Source organism: Pleurodeles waltl, chromosome 7, assembly GCF_031143425.1.
Source record: "Pleurodeles waltl isolate 20211129_DDA chromosome 7, aPleWal1.hap1.20221129, whole genome shotgun sequence".
NCBI lineage: Eukaryota > Metazoa > Chordata > Amphibia > Caudata > Salamandridae > Pleurodeles > Pleurodeles waltl.
In genome coordinates this window covers 1,068,223,654-1,068,240,431 of record NC_090446.1, presented here as the reverse complement: position 1 = coordinate 1,068,240,431, position 16,778 = coordinate 1,068,223,654, and positions in this window count along the sequence as shown.

Below are 16,778 nucleotides of genomic sequence, written 5' to 3'. Positions count from 1 at the left end.
GAGAGGGTAGCCATGATGGGGTGGATGGGGTGGATAGGAGCAACATGTTGTGACATGATGTAGGCTATGTGGGTTACTAGATGACATAGATTAGCCATGAGATGTATAACTACAGTTGTACTTATTTTAATGTGTGTATGTGAAGAATGTGATGACCCTTCCCTCTTTCTCTATTTGTGTGCATCAGCAGGAGGAGTTGGGACACAGGCGAGTGGGGATGCTGCTGGCCATAGTACCCGGAGTGATGATACCAGCAGCAACAAGGGAACCAGTGAACCGGAGGGCGAGGGGAGTGCCACGGGGAGACCGGTTCTTCCACTTCATCATCCTTATAATCCTCCTCCAGTGGACACTCCCTGGTGGTGGCGGACCCTTCTGGGACCACCCCAGCACCATCTTTTTCTGCGACACCCTTACTACCACCGCCCTCCCTGTAACTCCACACCAAGTAGTCCGTGCCTGCTCACCCAGGAGAGGGGGCGTCTCCGCCACAGGCCCTCTGCCCCAGCCCCTGTCAGCCCTGCTGCTCTCAGTGAAGAGGCTATTGACTTCCTGAGGTCGATCTCTGTGGGTCAGCCGCCATTGGGAATGCCATCCACGGACTGGCAACTCAGGTCCCGCAGAGCAATGCGTTCCTGGAGGGCATTCACTGTGCACTGGCTGGCCTACAGAGATTCTTTCAGGCTCTGGCCTCCACACTGATGGCAGCCAGTTACCCTTTGTCTTCCGTTCCCCCTCCACCTTCCTCTTCTTAATCCCAAACTCCTCTTCCCCATCCCAGCCAAACCACAAAGATAGACAAGCATGCATCCACCTCAACATCCAAGAGTACCGCTGACAAACACAAGCCCCATAAGACACACCACAGGCATGCACACAGATAACACCCACCTGCAGACACACCAACACTCACTACCTGGAATGCCTCCCCCACTACCACCACAGGCACTGCACCGCACACACCTGTAGACACCACACTCTGTCTCTGTCATTGACAATTTATTGATCAGTTAATTAAAACCATTAAAAATACAAGTAATAAAACTCATGTGAAACAAAATAATTTTAGAACAATTTAAACTTAAAACGGTGAAAGAAATAAAAGACTAAAAGTTATGTGCTCTGCTGTCTATTCCGCTACCTGGGCTAGTGCCGTACTGAGAGCTGTCACATATTTTGCACATCTTGCCAAAGCCCAGGGAGCAGAGTGTGAAAAGCAAAGGTTAGATACCTCCATACAGGACCAAGCTCCCTGAGCCAACGCCAATGGTATTATTAATTGTCTTCTTTCATTTGCTAGGCCAGGACAGCAGCACAGCAGATGTAGCCAGGTTTCTCTAGGGTAAAAGCAGAGTTTACAGGTGCTTTTTTGCCTGTGTGTGGGCCAAGAAGGATTAAAGTCCTTAACCCTTTCAATGCGGGCGTCAGCCACTGTCCGACGCCCGAACTACCTCCCTGGTGCGGGTCACGACCAGTGGGCGACACCAGGGAGGGGGTTAATAAATCCTCGAGTGCGTCGCACCCGAGGATTATTATTTTTTGGTCCCTGGGAGACACGGAAGCTCTTCCGTATCTCCCCACGCCCCCCACCCGCCCGTTACAATGTTGATTTCCCCATCGGAGCAGGAAGCACATTGCGGCCGTTCCTGCTCCGATGGGGAAAACAGCCTTCCCCACTTTCGGGAAGGCCTAGTAAGAAAGGGGAGAGTCTCCCCTTTCTTATGAGGCCTTCCTGAAAGTGTTTCCTGGCCCAGGAAACACTACTAGACGCCAGGGATTTCACTTGGGGGGGTCGGCCCCCTCGGAAAACAGGCCGGCCCACCCCCGGGGGCATATTTATTTTTTAAAAAAGGTAGGTGCCCCCTTGGGTGGGGTGCAATCGCGCCAGCACACAGGGGCAAAATTATTATTATTATTATTTTTTTTAAACAAAACAAAAAGAAAATAAATGGACAGGGGGTAGCCCGTGGGCAGGGCGACCCCCTGTGGGGGCAATATTTTTTTTTAGTTGTTGTAGGGTTTCCCTGGGAGCCATTTTGGCCCCCAAGGAAACCATACAACAACTAAAAAAATATATATATATCTATATAGATCTATGCAGATAGATATATATCTATATATATATATATCTACTGTATATATATATATCTATCTATATCTATATCTATATCTCTCTATATATATATATATATCTATATATATCTATATCTATATCTATATATATATATATATATATATCTATATATATATCACTTTTGTCAATACGTGTGTGGTTTCCCTGGGGGCTGCGATCGGACCCCAGGAAAACCAGACCCACATATAAAAGTGATATATATATATATATATATATATATATATATATATATTTGCCACCAGTTGTCTTGCAGTTGCAGCTTGCGTCTTCAAAGCAATGCACATACTTCAACTGATGCTTTTCAACTGTAGCTTTTAGGCAGCAATAAAAAAGTCAAGTAAGTATTGTGATTATGTTTCTGCTACAAAAGGGTCAGACTTGTCTAGTGGCAGTTTTAGTGCCATAAAGAAGCGCAGAAGGTTTATATGCCTACTGCAAAGAGCAAATCTGTATTTTATGTAAATAGCTGAGTGCATTAGTAAAGTCAGCCATTACCTGCGCTATAATACAAATGAAATGTATGTGCGGGGTGGAGGGCGGCTATGGAGAGATGAAGGGCACTTTTGCTGGGTGGTAATGAGGGAATCCGAGGAGGAGGGAGTGGGAGCACCAATAATGAATGTTGGACTGGGCGCAGGAGGTGCTAAAAGACTGTGACGAATGGTATGTGACAAGGTGTTTTTTGAGTGTCTTGAAAGAGCGTGCTGATTGAGGGAAGAAGCGCAGGTAAGGTGGCCTCTACTGTTGCACGCATCTCACCCACACCATTGATTTTGTGACTGTCTACGTAGGCTAGTGTTTTAGAGCAACAGTTTAGCCAATAGCAGAGCTGGCATCTTGATGGATAGCTGCTGCCGTCACTCGGGTTATAGAGGACAGCTCTGACACAGGATCAGAGACTGAGACATCAGATACTGAGCCAGCATCTGAGGGATAGGACAATGGAGCAGACTCTGGGAGTGATTTTTCAGTCAGAGGAGTCCCATTCGATAACTCCTCTTCCAGTACATTATGAGGGAGGTGATGAGGACAGTCCTGCTGTCCCTTCGCAAGCAGTCTGTGCAACTGGGTAATAGGGGGTTAGCCCAACCCAGAGAGCAGGTGAATGCGGCGGTAAGCAGAGAGAGAGAGAGAGAGAGAGAGAGAGAGAGAGAGAGAGAGTGCTCTCTTGGGAGCTCCCCAATTTAGTTCAGCTCCAAATTCCACCACCCAAATCGTATTGTGGAGACATCAAAATTATCTATCGCAAAACAAACTGGTTTTGTAAGGCAGGCACCTGTGTTTTTGGTCCTGGGTTCGGCGGCCATATAGAGAAACACACTAAACCCAAAAAATTTTGGAAACTAGACATTCGGGGGAGTCCACAGGTGTGACTTGTGTTGATTCCCCAAAGTTTTCTTACCCAGAATACCCTGCAAAGCTGAAATGTTGAATAAAAACTCTATTTTTCTCGCATTTCTGTCACACAAACTACAGGAATATGCTGGGATCTGTTTTCTTTCAAAAAATGTGATGTGTCCACGTTGGGTTTAGGCCTACCCACACAAGTGAGGTATCATTTTTATCGGGAGACTTGGGGGAACGCTGGGTTGAAGGAAATTTGTGGCTCCTCTCTGATTCCAGAACTTTCTGTCACCAAAATGTGAGGAAAACGTGTTATTTTAGCCACATTTTGAGGTCTGCAAAGGATTCTGGGTAACAGAACCTGGTCAGAGTCCCACAAGTCACTCCATCTTTGATTCCCCTAGGTCTCTAGTTTTAAAAAATGCACAGGTTTGGTAGGTTTCCCTAGGTGCCGGCTGAGCTAGAGGCCAAAATCTACAGGTAGGCACTTTGCAAAAAAACAGCTCTGTTTACTGTCAAAAAATGGAATGTGTCCACGTTGTGTTTTGGGGCATTTCCTGTCGCGGACACTAGGCCTACCTACACAAGTGAGGTATCATTTTTATCGGGAGACTTGGGGGAACATAGAATAGCAAAACAAGTGTTATTTCCCCTTATCTTTCTCTACATTATTTCCTTCCAAATATAAGAGAGTGTGTAAAAAAGACCTCTATTTGAGAAATGCCCTGCAATTCACATGCTAGTATGGGCACCCCAGAATTCAGAGATGTGCAAATAACCACTGCTCCTCAAAACCTTATCTTGAGCCCATTTTGGAAATGCAAAGGTTTTCTTGATACCTATTTTTCACTCTTCATATTTCAGCATATTAATTGTTGTATACCCAGTATAGAATGAAAACCAAGTGCAGGGTGCAGCTCATTAATTGTCTCTGGGTACCTAGGGTTCTTGATGAACCTACAAGCCCTTTATATCCCCGCAACCAGAAGAGTCCAGCAGACATAACGGTATATTGCTTTAAAAAAACCTGACATCGCAGGAAAAAGTTACATAGTAAAACATAAAGAAAAATGGCTGTTGTTTTCAGCTCAATTTCAATATTTTTTTATTTCAGCTGTTATTTTCTGTAGGAAAACCTTGCAGGATCTACACAAATGACCCCTTGCTGAATTCAGAATTTTGTCTAGTTTTTAGAAATGTTTAGCTTTCCGGGATCCAGCATTGGTTTCACACCCATTCCTGTCACTAACTGGAAGGAGGCTGAAAGCACCAAAAATAGTAAAAATGGGACATGTCCCAGTAAAATGCCAAATTTGCGTTGAAAAATTTGGTTTTCTGATTTAAGTCTGCCCGTTCCTGAAAGGTGGGAAGATGGTGATTTTAGCACCAGAAACCCTCTGTTGATGCCATTTTCAGGGAAAAAGCCACAAGCCTTCTTCGGCAGGCCTTTTTTCCCATTTTTTTGGGGAAAAAACGAAATTTTCACTGTATTTTGGCTATTTTCTTGGTCTCCTCCAGGGGAAACCCTGGGTGCCATTAGAATCCCTAGGATGTTGGAAAAAAAGGACGCAAATTTGGCATGGATAGCTTATGTGCACAAAAAGTTATGAAGGCCTAAGAATGAACTACCCCAAATAGCCAAAAAAGGGCTCAGCACTGGGGGGGGAAACGGGCCAGCAGCTAAGAGGTTAATTGGGAGGGCTAATGTTCGCATGAAGAGAATTTGATACCGAATTCCTGCATTTATTGCTGCTAGGAGGTATGGTTGAGGTGCTCCAACCAAATAAGTCATTTAGCACAGGCACGGTTGTGGGTGATTTGGTTAACAATAAGTTGGACTCACAAGAGAGTTCCTTTGCTCATTTGTTAATTAGTGTTTTACAGGCACCGTAAGTCAGTGAGCATGATAGCTGGATGGAATCGCCCATTTCAAAGGTCTTTTGTACCTTAATTAATTGCACGTGCCATGGATTGCCAGGGGTCTCAAATATCGGTCTCAGGTGTGGTTTTAATGTAAGCGAGTTGGCCTTCCTGAAACTGATGTAATATTTCAAGATTCCTGCATGGCAGTCTATTAGTTGTGACTTTAGGCCCAATTCCAATCTGAGTCTGGCGCGACGTGTGTACTTTGGTTGATATAGAAATTTTTAAAAATGTCCTGCAATGGGCCTGTTCTATGGTGGATTCCAAGGACCCCGGAAATGCCAGATGACCATATTGCAGAGCTGGTAGTAATGTAGCCTTTATTACTCTCAGTATTGGTGCACCAGAGGCGCTTCTGAGTTGATTATTTAGTTTGGCAATTCTGTATGCGATGGCAGCGGCTTTTTGTCCAATTGTGTTTTTCTGTGTCCCTGCCGTATTATTTTCTGTGAACCATACCCCTAAGTAGTTGAATTTCCTAGCTGTGCAAATCATATGACTTACCAATTGCCACGTTGTGAGTTTTTTATGCTTATACCTTCTGAATATTAGGACTTTGGTCTTTTCATAGTTGTCCTGCAACTGATTGTCTTTGTTAAAATTATTCAGGGCATTTAAAGATCACTGTAGCCCAGTTAGCTTTCAAGTATTTCTCCAGATCTGCAGTGTACAAATTAAATAGTAGCGGGGACAAAACACAACCCTGCTTTAGGCCTCTGTTTGTTTCTATTTTCCGTGATAGTGACACGGGCCCGGTACGGACCCGGACACAGGTACTGGAATACAGTGAAGTCATGGCTTTTAGGAGGTGTGCAGGAATTCCTCATAGTGATAGCTTTTTCCACAGGGTATTGCAATCGACCCTGTCGAAGGCCGCGCTGTAATTAACAAAACAGCAAAATAGACGCTGGCAACCACAGTTGACTGCCTGATGCTGTAAGTATGCAAGCACTACGATGTTGTCCACTGTTGAGGCCCCCGCTCTGAAGCCAGATTGAAAAAATGGCTGAATTTGGTGCTCTTCTACCCAGGCTTCCAGCTGATCCAACAGTAGTCGGGCATACATTTTGGCCTCCACATCCAAGAGGGTAATTAATTGGTAGTTTGTTGCTAGAGAGCGGTCCCCCTTTTTGTAGATTGGAAACAGTACAGAACCTCTCCAGTTCTCCGGGACTGTGGTCAGGTAGCACGCGTTATTAAAAAGGTCTGTCAGCTTCTCTGCCCAGTCTGATGGAGCACATTTAAACAGTGAAGCAGATAGACCGTTGGGTCCCGGCGCCCCGTCCTTCCTAGTCCTTTTTATGATGTTCTCAGTCATGCTCATGGAAAAGGTGGATGAAGTTGTAGGCGAAAGATTGCCGCTTTGGGGGTGTCAGAGGGTGCTGAACGCTATCCTGGCTGTTGCTGGCAGAACTTAAAAATGGGTCGGTGTTCGTGTATAGGGTAATTACATGTGAAACCCATGCAAACTCGGATACCCCGTTCACTCTTGACATATGGTCATTTCTTAGTTTGTTTACATAGTCCCAGTAGCGGGCATGATTTGGTCTTTAAGAAGCTGGAATAAGGTACCCCATTCCTTCCTGTCTTTTTCCCCCTTATGCTCCCATAACAGTTTCTTAAGGGAGCTTCTGCTGTTTGATATCTGCACCGCTGTATCTGGTGTGGACTTTTGCTTCTGTCTGCGTAGGGCTCTGCATAGTGCCCGCCTTTTTTCAAGCAAGTTGTTGTCCATATGTGTTGTTGTGCCTCTTTGGGTCGGGAAGGTAGCTTGAGTGTGCCGTGAGTTGCTCAGCAGCAGTTTGTGCAGATCATCCACCAACTTTGTCCACCATTTTAGGAATGTAGTTGGTGCCCGCGGCTGGGCACTTAGCCATAGGGTTTTTCGGGAAGCATCTTCAGGTCACCATTTGATTCTTCTCACCAGATGAACTAGCTCTGTGCCCGTTGAAACCCCTACCACTACCTGCTGTTCCGCTGCTTGAGCTTAAAGTTGGATTGTACATTTCAGTGGATTGTGGTCACTCTCCACCCTCTCAGTAATTTCAAAGTGGCTGACGCTCTGCTTGAGCTTTTCTAATAGGTAAATGTAATCGAAGATAGAGCCACCCTTAAATGATGGAGGAAGGAGGCACCCAATCCGATTGTCCCTTTGCTCCTGTCGGGCTGGTGATAGACTAAAGGTTGTGAAGAAGCTTTGGAATAGCCGACGGCCTCTGTCTAAAGGGAAGTCCTCTGTGTTTACATCAAGCCCCTGTAGGTTAAAACCACCCATCATAATTATTTCATGACCGGGGTGGCTGAAGATGAACCTTTCCAAGCTTTTCAGGAGTTCAAGAATTAATTCTGCTTTTGATTTGCTTGGAGCATTTATGAAGCACTTAATTAATATGAGATCCACATTTTGCTTGTCAATGGTCACACCACTGATTGTTATTACTTGGGCTATTTTGCTGTTGATGGTGAGCTCAGTAGTTACCAGATGAACTGCATGTTTAATAAAGATGGATAATCCACCAGACAGTCGACCAAAAATGCTGGGACGCGTGGCTGACTGGAAGATTTCATAATAGCCTGGCAATAGAGAAGGAGCACATGCCCAGGTTTCTTGCATGCAAATATTGACACTGGAGTTTAAATAGGACGTGGCCACCCCGGATCTGCAGATACTCCTGAAGCCTGCCACATTCCATGACAGAATGGACAGAGGTTTCCGTGCTTGTGTAAGGTGGTGCTGTATGGTCCCCATGGTGCTAGGGTCAAGACCTTGGGTCTTCCTGATCCCTCCGCTTGCTTGCTTTCCGTCTTTGTGTAACCATGTGAACTTCTCTTCTGTTTTGTGGGCAGACTATGGTTATGGCCTGTGCAGCCACAGTTCTATTGATCGCGTGATTCTGCCCCCCACCTGAGCCTCTTCGAACCGATTTCCGTTCTTTTCGCGGGAGCAGTGTTTAAGGGGATATATGGGTATTTATCAAGTGGGGGGGGGATGTGTAGTTCGATGCCCCAGTCTGCGAACAACTCCCTTGCTTCCCATACTGCTGTCCTCTGTGCCGCCGTTTTCCAAGATGTTTTAGTGATCTCGTTTTTTCCATTCAGTGCCGGTGGCACAGACCTTACCCATTCCATATCTTCTGAGGTAATATGCCTGAGAGAAGGAATTTGAGTAAATAGACGCAATAAATTCCCTCTATTTAGAGTATCTATGAGTCCTTTTGAAGTATAATGTGGAATGAACATGAGGTCCAGAGAATTCTGCTCCACAGGGTCTGATGTACTTGACCCACTGGCAGTGCTTCCGAGCTAGCCCAGTGAGTGGTACCCCTGCCATTGGAGGCGTAATGTATTGAGTTTACCGCTGGGAGGAGAGCAAGCTCTCTGTTAACCACTGGAGCAGTGATTTGAGCTGTTTCTGTGGGCTGAAATGGTTGTGCCCTCCTTGTGGCCATTTTCTTGCACTTGGTAATTAATATGTGTGCTATGTGACATTGTACTCTCTCTAGCCACTTCAGTGGGGGTAAAATCAGTTACGGGCCTTTCTGCAAATATCTGCGGGGAGGGCCTTGTGTGTTGAGGCTTTTAGTCCTTGGAAGAGGGCTGGGCCACTGGGCTGGTGGGTGACGCGAATGGGCCGCTATTCCTGGTAGCTGAGGTCACGCCCGACCCGATTGTTTCAGAAGGTGAAACTTTCCCTTCCCCGTGTCGCAGGGCCATTTCCAGTTCCTCCTGGTGTTCGTTTTGCTGGGCTATTGGTGAGGTGCGTGCCTGAAACATTGGGAAGTACTTCACCGTGCCCTTGATTTCTGAGACATTGCTTGTTTTATTCCCTTTGACTGATCTAACTTGGGTCCTGTGTTTCCTGGCTTGTTTTTTAAATTTCTTTCTCGCTCTCTTTGTAAGGGCTGTAGATTGCTCTTGGGTGGACTTAGTGGGGAAGGTACTTGATATCATAGGTTCACCGAGAGTTGTAGTCTCGCCTTCGGCTGCGTTTGCCAGTTTTTCACCTACCCAGGACATTGCGTCTCTGCTTGGGCTGGGTATGGTGCTCAAAGGGCGGCCGTTCACCCCAGGGTCTTGACATAGTGAGCTGCTTGTATTCACTCTTGCTATGGTTATGTTTTGGTCTTGGATGTGGGCTGTTTGGGAGAGGTGACCCCTTTGTTGGGGCAAGGTGGGTATTGTGGCTTTATCGGTGCTTGGTGTTAACTTGACTGCTTCTACTAATTCACGCAGAATGACTGGTAGGTCACATGGTTTTTCAAGGATCAAAGAGGATGGACATTGAGCACCCATCATTGTAGTGGCAAGAAGATTCACAATATTTGTTACCTTTGTTCTAACATCAAGCAGATATGTGGCCAGCAACTGAAATAGATCCAGTTGGAGCTCCATCTTGTTAGACTGGCATAGCAGTTCCCTGGCCATGATGTCCTGGGAGGCTCTGATGGCCGCCAGCTCTTGTGCATTTGTGGAACACTCAGGAGTTGTGCTAACCGACCGGCCACCTCCAGTCTTGTCCTTTTCATGGTGTTTTGTTGCTGTTGCTGTTGTAGTGAGAGAAAGAGTTCTGTTAATCTGCTCCTCTAAGTTGCTGAGGAACTATTCGGATAGTGCCCCTAGCTCCTGATCTGTGTGGCTGGACCTCCCTTTGATGATTGGCAAAATTGTTGGTTTGCCACAAGGTGAAAGCTCTGGGGGGGTTGGCTGTCTCCGTCTGCTCCTCTTGCACTGGTGACCACTCAGGTTCTCCCATTACTTGTGCAATTGTGGTGACATTGTTCATTGCTGGATTGTGTTCCTCGGGTTTATTGGTGTACAGGTTGGCCGTGTCTGCTGTAACAAATAGATCTTTGTACAGCGATGGTTGCGGTGAGACCGCTGGAGGGGGGGCAATCCACTGCAGAATTGTAACACTGAATGGCACTGTCTACTGTGGTGGAGAAGACACTGGTCAAGGGTGGCAGCGGTGCAGTGCGATCTTGTGACAGGGAGGCGTAGTGGCCAGTTGTTAGAGCTGGGCATGAGAGGGCTCTGTGGGCTCTGGTCCCTTCTGTAGGACTGTTTGTGTCTATAGATGTATCTGGCGAGCTCATGCCATGTGTGGGGATTTGTTCCTCTATGCTAGTCCGTCTGTTGGCTTCCTCCTCTGTTGCATGCGACCTTGCATGCTCTCTTCCCCACTCTGGACTCCCTGTTGCCGTTCTGCACAGGAATCGGACTATGGAGTCCCTTCCTTCAAGTCGGACCTGTCTGGCCTGTGCCTGTGCAGCCGCCTGCTCTTCGGGCTCCCTGTCAGCCAACGGGTTAGTGGTGTGCCCCCCCCAGACATTTTGGTTGTGGGGTCGAGTAATCACCCATTCCTTGTCGATGGGTATTATATTTCCTTTTGGGCATTGCCCTTGAGGGTCACAGGTCGCTATGGAGGTTGGTGTGCAGGGCGGTCTTGGGGACCCGCACCACACCTAGCGAGCTCCTAGCCCCAGACTCCACTGTCGCTGTCTCTCTGTTACACCGTGTGCTTTTGGCCAAACCGGCTTACGTTGCTGAGCGCCGCCTCTCCTCCACGTCCGTGAGATGCGACCAGGACTGGAAGCCAGGCACTCAGTGAGTGGCGGAGGCCGTGGAGGGGCACAAGCACGCTGCCTGGAGCTGTGGCGATGGGTCGGTGAGTTGATGCTCTGATAGGCAAGGCGGTGAGGTGAGCAGGTAGCGGGGAAGGGCAACAGCACTGTCCTGGCTGCCCTGCGCCCTACCCCCAGCACTTCAGGCTCTTTTCCTGGCGGGACCACAAGGAACCTCAGGCGGCCCTCCTCTACCCGTTATTCTTCCCCCTGCAGCCTGCAACCTGCTCCCGACCTCGCCGTAGGCTGGGCTGAGCAGGGCTGTGCTGGGCTGTGACCCAGGGAGACCAGGGGGGACCAGAGGGGCGCAAGGGCACAAGGGGGAGGAGCACTGCTTACCAGAGGGCTGCTGGTGGGCTGCTGAGGGTTGGAGCCACACTGTGGGCCTCCGGACCCCCTTGCATCTTCTTTCAGCGTCAGCAGGAAGACAGGGAGGCTGGCAGCTGATGACGAAGAGAGGGGCAGGGCCCCACCCCCCGCAAGCTGCACCCAGACGGGCCGCTTCCACAGGAGTCCGTGGGGCTGCTGCTACTGTTGCAGATTCCCCTCAAGGCTTCTGTGAAAGGCGGGAGACGAGGCTCCGTACCCTGTATTCCGTGCTCCAGACACCTGCTGCACTGATGGACGTGCAGACGCAGGTACGGATGCGCGACTGGTTCTGGTTCTGGTTCACCACACTCACTGATACAGCCACAATTTCTATCCTACCCACAGTCACCACAATAGCAGACCCGCAGACATCCACGACAGTCACCACATCAGCAGCCACAACCACAGACACGATCACATGCAGCACATCCACCTTACCTGGAGTCACCACCCCAACAGACAGCACCTCCAACCCCCATCCCAAGACACAAACTTCCACACTCACCCACCCAACAGACACCCAGCATACACAAGCATACCTAGCACACACATGCAACCAAGACATTCCCTAAAACACCTCTAACAACCACTCTCTCTGTGTCCACTCCCAAACCCTTTTGCCATGACTGCCCCGTGTGTCTAAGAATTTTTTCCTCTTGGAGTGGAACCTTTTCTCTACTCCTCTCACACCCTGTCTGACCCCAAAGATCTGTGTCCCTCCCCGTGTCCAGCCCTTCCACATCCAAGTCCTCCCCTGGCCACCTGCAGGTACCCATGCCCCTCCCCCTGCCAAGAAGTTAACCACTCCCAAGAGTTCCCTAGCCCTCCCCTAAGCTTCCACCTAAGTCCCCCCCCTCCCAAGCTCAAGGATTCACCTCACAAACCCAGTCCACTCCCACCTCCACAACCCCTGAGATGCCTACCCCCTTGCTGCCCATACCGGTGGAGGTTGTATGGCAGGAAGAAGTCAAGTAGGGGCACTGGTATGTGCCATGTGTGCATGCTGCACATGTTTTATTGGACTGGCTGATGGCCTCATATTATTGTACCTAGTTATTTTTTTTAAATTATTTATTTATTCCCATCCATCTGGGCCAACCAGGTGTTGCTTCCAAGGTTACTTTTTTGTCCTGCCTTTCATTCCTTATGGCTGTTTTGGTCTTGCGTTTTGTGTGTGTGTTGATTGTGCTACCAGTTGTGTGTGGCCAGCATATATATATATATATATATATATATATATATATATATACACACATATATATATATGTGTGTGTGTGTGTGTGTATTGCATGTGTCCCGCTGTGATGGTTGTGTATTGTGTGATGGGCATGCATGAGTTAGGGACAGGGATAAATGTTGATATTGTGTATAGTGACTGTGTTGACGTGTTGTTTCAGTGTTGTGTGCCCTTGTGTGGTTGTACTGTGTGTGAGTGTGTGTGTTGACTGTTATGCCTGATCCATTGTGATGTGCATTTGCAGCATATGATGTATGGCCTGTTGTATGGATGTTTGATAGTGTGTGTTGGTTCTCTGTGTTAGGTTGTGCTGTATGTATGATTTTTCAAGTGGAAGTGTGTATTGTGGATGTATGACGGTGCTTTCGAGGTGTTGCAGTGATGGTGTTTTTGCATCATTTGTTTGTGTTGTGTTTTGTACTGTAAAACTGTGCTGCTGCTGTGTATCTGGGTGTTGGTGTGTGTTTGTGTTGGCCATAGTACGTGTACTATATATGTGCGTGTGTGTATGTGGTTGTGCGTGTGCGTGTCTGTGTGAGGGTACGTGTTTGTGTCACCATCGCCACCTATTCAAGATGTGTATGTTGTGTGCGGTCTATACATTGGAATTGTGCAATGGTGTCAGGTAAGTGTGTGTGTACTCAGGGTTGCTGTCGTCATCATCGTCGCTGGTTCTGAAGGCATTGTGCGATCAGGAGCAGCAGGAAGATGTGTAGTTCAGGTTCCACGGTGGCTCCAGACGGTTATGTGTTCCTGAAGGTGAGTTTCTCCTTTTATAGAGTTTCTGACAGAGTTTCCGTGCTAGTACCACCGTGCCAGAAACCTTGGCGGTGTGCAGCCTCGTAGTCTGTCTGGCAGGAACATGCTCTCCGCGGGCCCGAAGTTGGCCACTTCAGTTTGTGGCAGCCTGACCGCACTGGCGGTGCTGGCAGTGGATTGGCTGTATTCTGTTGGGAAGACCGCCATGGTCATAATTTGGCAGTCTTCTCCGCCAGCCTGTTGGCAGTACGACCGCCACCGCCAACTGGCTGTCATGAGACTGCCGAACTCGTAATGACCTTCTTACTGTTGTAATGTGCATGAAGCAGGGAAAGGGTGCACTACCACAGGCTGCCACTAGGTGTCCCTAGGGACCTCTTTTGGTCACACATGGTACTGCACCCTGAAATCTTGAATTAAACACATCCTCAATGACTTTCAGGCGCCGTGCTGCAAAATGAAGCACAGTGCATATTTTGTGAAAAGGTTTACCCTGTGCTTTCAGGTTATGATGGAGGAGAGTCAACAGCAATATGTTGTTTGAAAATAAAAATAAGTACAAGGTTGCGCTATATGTAACTTCACGTGGAGATATAAAGGGCTCTTCCTATCGAGTTTGCGCTATATGCATTGTAATGTAGAGCGCACTTCTGATCGAATGTGTGCTAAATGAAACTTCACGTCCTCATGGAAAGCGCTCAGACACCACAAAGAAACAGCAGCATGCCCAAAATAAGTAAAATAAAGTAACAATATACTGCCATGCAGCGCGAAGCGGCGAGGCAAAAGGAAAAAGTAATGCGCCACATTAAGAGATATGGATAATCGTGCAATAATCCATCTTACAGGGTCAGTCTCTAAGGTGGTAACAAAGCCTCAAGGTGGGACAAACGTAAAGCATTTTGCTACAAAATCAAGGGAATTTTGAAAGGCAGGCTAAGGGACCAATGTAAGTGATGGCCATGATATGGGTGTGGTTAAAGCCCACAGATGTAGATCACAACATTTCGCAAGGCGACGCTTGCTCGATGCCTAGGCTCAACCGAAAAAACTAAAACATAGAGCACATTAGAGGAAAGAAAGTCATGGAAATCCTATTTTAAGGAATGTCTTAAAAACGAAATGCCAAAAAATATCGAAAATTAGGGGAAACATTTGAATGAAAATCCATTTAAATCTAAAATGTAAAGAAGAATTGAAATAAAAACACAGTTTAATCAAAACATGGTACAAACAGTATTTGGTGCCCTTTGTGATTTATTGAATTTTAAACAACAAAGCAACAGTTGTAAAATGTTTATTTTTAAATAATGGCACTAGAAAAAGAAATCTGGAACAATTTATTTTTAAACTGACACTCAGGTTAAAATTTACATGTACAAGGAGGGACTAGCTGTACCGGGCATTAGGTGTCTCCCCTGGGAGCATGCAAGGGGATTGGGCTGCTTTTTTAGGGTCGAGCCTGCTTTGCATGCGCTCGCGCATGCGTATAGCAGGGAGACTCTTTAGTATTTAGTAAAGGGCTCCGAGCACTGTCAACTTCACGTCAGTGCTTTTTATTGGTTCGTGGGCTTCCCTAATTAAATCGGCTTGCTTTCATTAGTCGAGGCACGCATATGGCATGCCTTTTCCGGTGGCAAGCCCTCCTCCAGCGCAGCGACCAAGTACAGAAAACATGCGAGGCTCGCTGTTTTCCATCGGGCTCGTGGACTTTTTTTTAAACTAATTTACGAGCCCGATCTCGCTTGGCAGAAGTCGAGCGCTTTACCTACTTGATTTCACTTTTTCGGGTTACGTGCATAAATGCACTTTTGCCCGATAGGTGAAAAGTCGGGTTAGGAGTTTACAACGCGATCGGCTCTAACACGAGCAAACGCGAGACCCGATGCATTGTAAATGCTTGTTTTTACTGGGGAGCGGTTTTGTAGCAGTGCAGAAGTTTTAAAAGCACTGCAGAGTTCTTTGCATATCCAACTGTTTTCAGGCAACAACAAAAGTGCCAAGATAACTCAGGTGATTAATGTACCTGCTGGAGAGAGATCAAGATTTTGTCTAGTGGCAGTTTTGACTCCGGTTGCTCGCTATGCACCCTACCTACGACAGTTGGTCTGACAAAACTTTCCAGGGCTGCTTTGGTTTCCCAGTCTGGCCCTGCACATGCAGGCCCTGACATTTTAGAAGATAGTGCAGGCCCGTCCCCAACAGTTTGCCCTTTGATAATGAATGCATTTCCAAAAAAACTTCCCTTGTTAAGCTTTCTCTCTGCTGTGGATGTATCCTTCTGTGGTTAACAACAGTCTACCATGCTATGAGTTAGTATATTCACTTTCATTTCTTTTCAGAGTTGTTGGCACTGGAATAGAACATACATGTGTAGGTTCTGTTCTGTTTCAGGCAACAAAAGATCACTAGATTTAGAACACATTTGTGTTAGCAAATCGTTAACTTTACCTATTGATTGGCAGACGGCGCTAACAGCAGACTTGTGGTGCTGCTCCCTCTGCTGCCTTTAAGTTAGAATGACAGTTGATCTGTCGAAGGATCAACATTCTAGACTGCTGCCTCACAAGCCTAAGTATAAGAAAAACAACATTACTCCAAAACGTTTCAGTAACACATACAAAACGATGCTAAAGCCACAATTCAATAAAACCGTTCCCATTACATTACAAATGTAGCACAAGGAATGCGTTTTTCCATTAAATCACATAAAACTGCAAAGCATGTACTGGGACCGGGGAGTAGCTTCTGCAGAGTGGAAGAGTGAGATGATGAAGATTCTGGATGGAATGTTTCCATATGCAACAAACATAATGTAAAGATATGATGGAGTCTCCTAAAAATTAAAAAAGACTGTAGTTCTTTAACATGTGGAAATGTTTCAGCTTAGGACATCACATTATATCACTGGATAGACAGACATTTATTAAAAGTGATCGTTTTTAAACATGAACTTAGAAACATTAATGGCTTGCCCCCCACAAGAATACAATTAGTAAACTAAGAGGAGTCAGTAGGATTCTTAAAGATGGAGCAACATTATAGACTCCTAAATCAAAAAGACAGGTACTTGGACAGTGCACATCCTTAACTCAAGTATTTAGAAATGCTCTCATATTTAATAATAAAAAAGGAGGTTCTGTGAAATAAAATGTTTGCCTAGGATCACACAATTTACACAAGCTAGTAAGCGGTACTGACTCAATGTTATCTTGTTTCAGAGTTTGAAATTCAGCCTGCAGAGGTATATCTCTGTCTCGCTTGTTCCTGTTTTACATCACCAGTCACTGTTTTGTATTTTATTCTTGGTGTGACAAGAAAATCTGACACAGACACAGCACACCCAACTCAGGGCCTCCAAACCCAACTAGCAAGCCAAGAATTCATTATT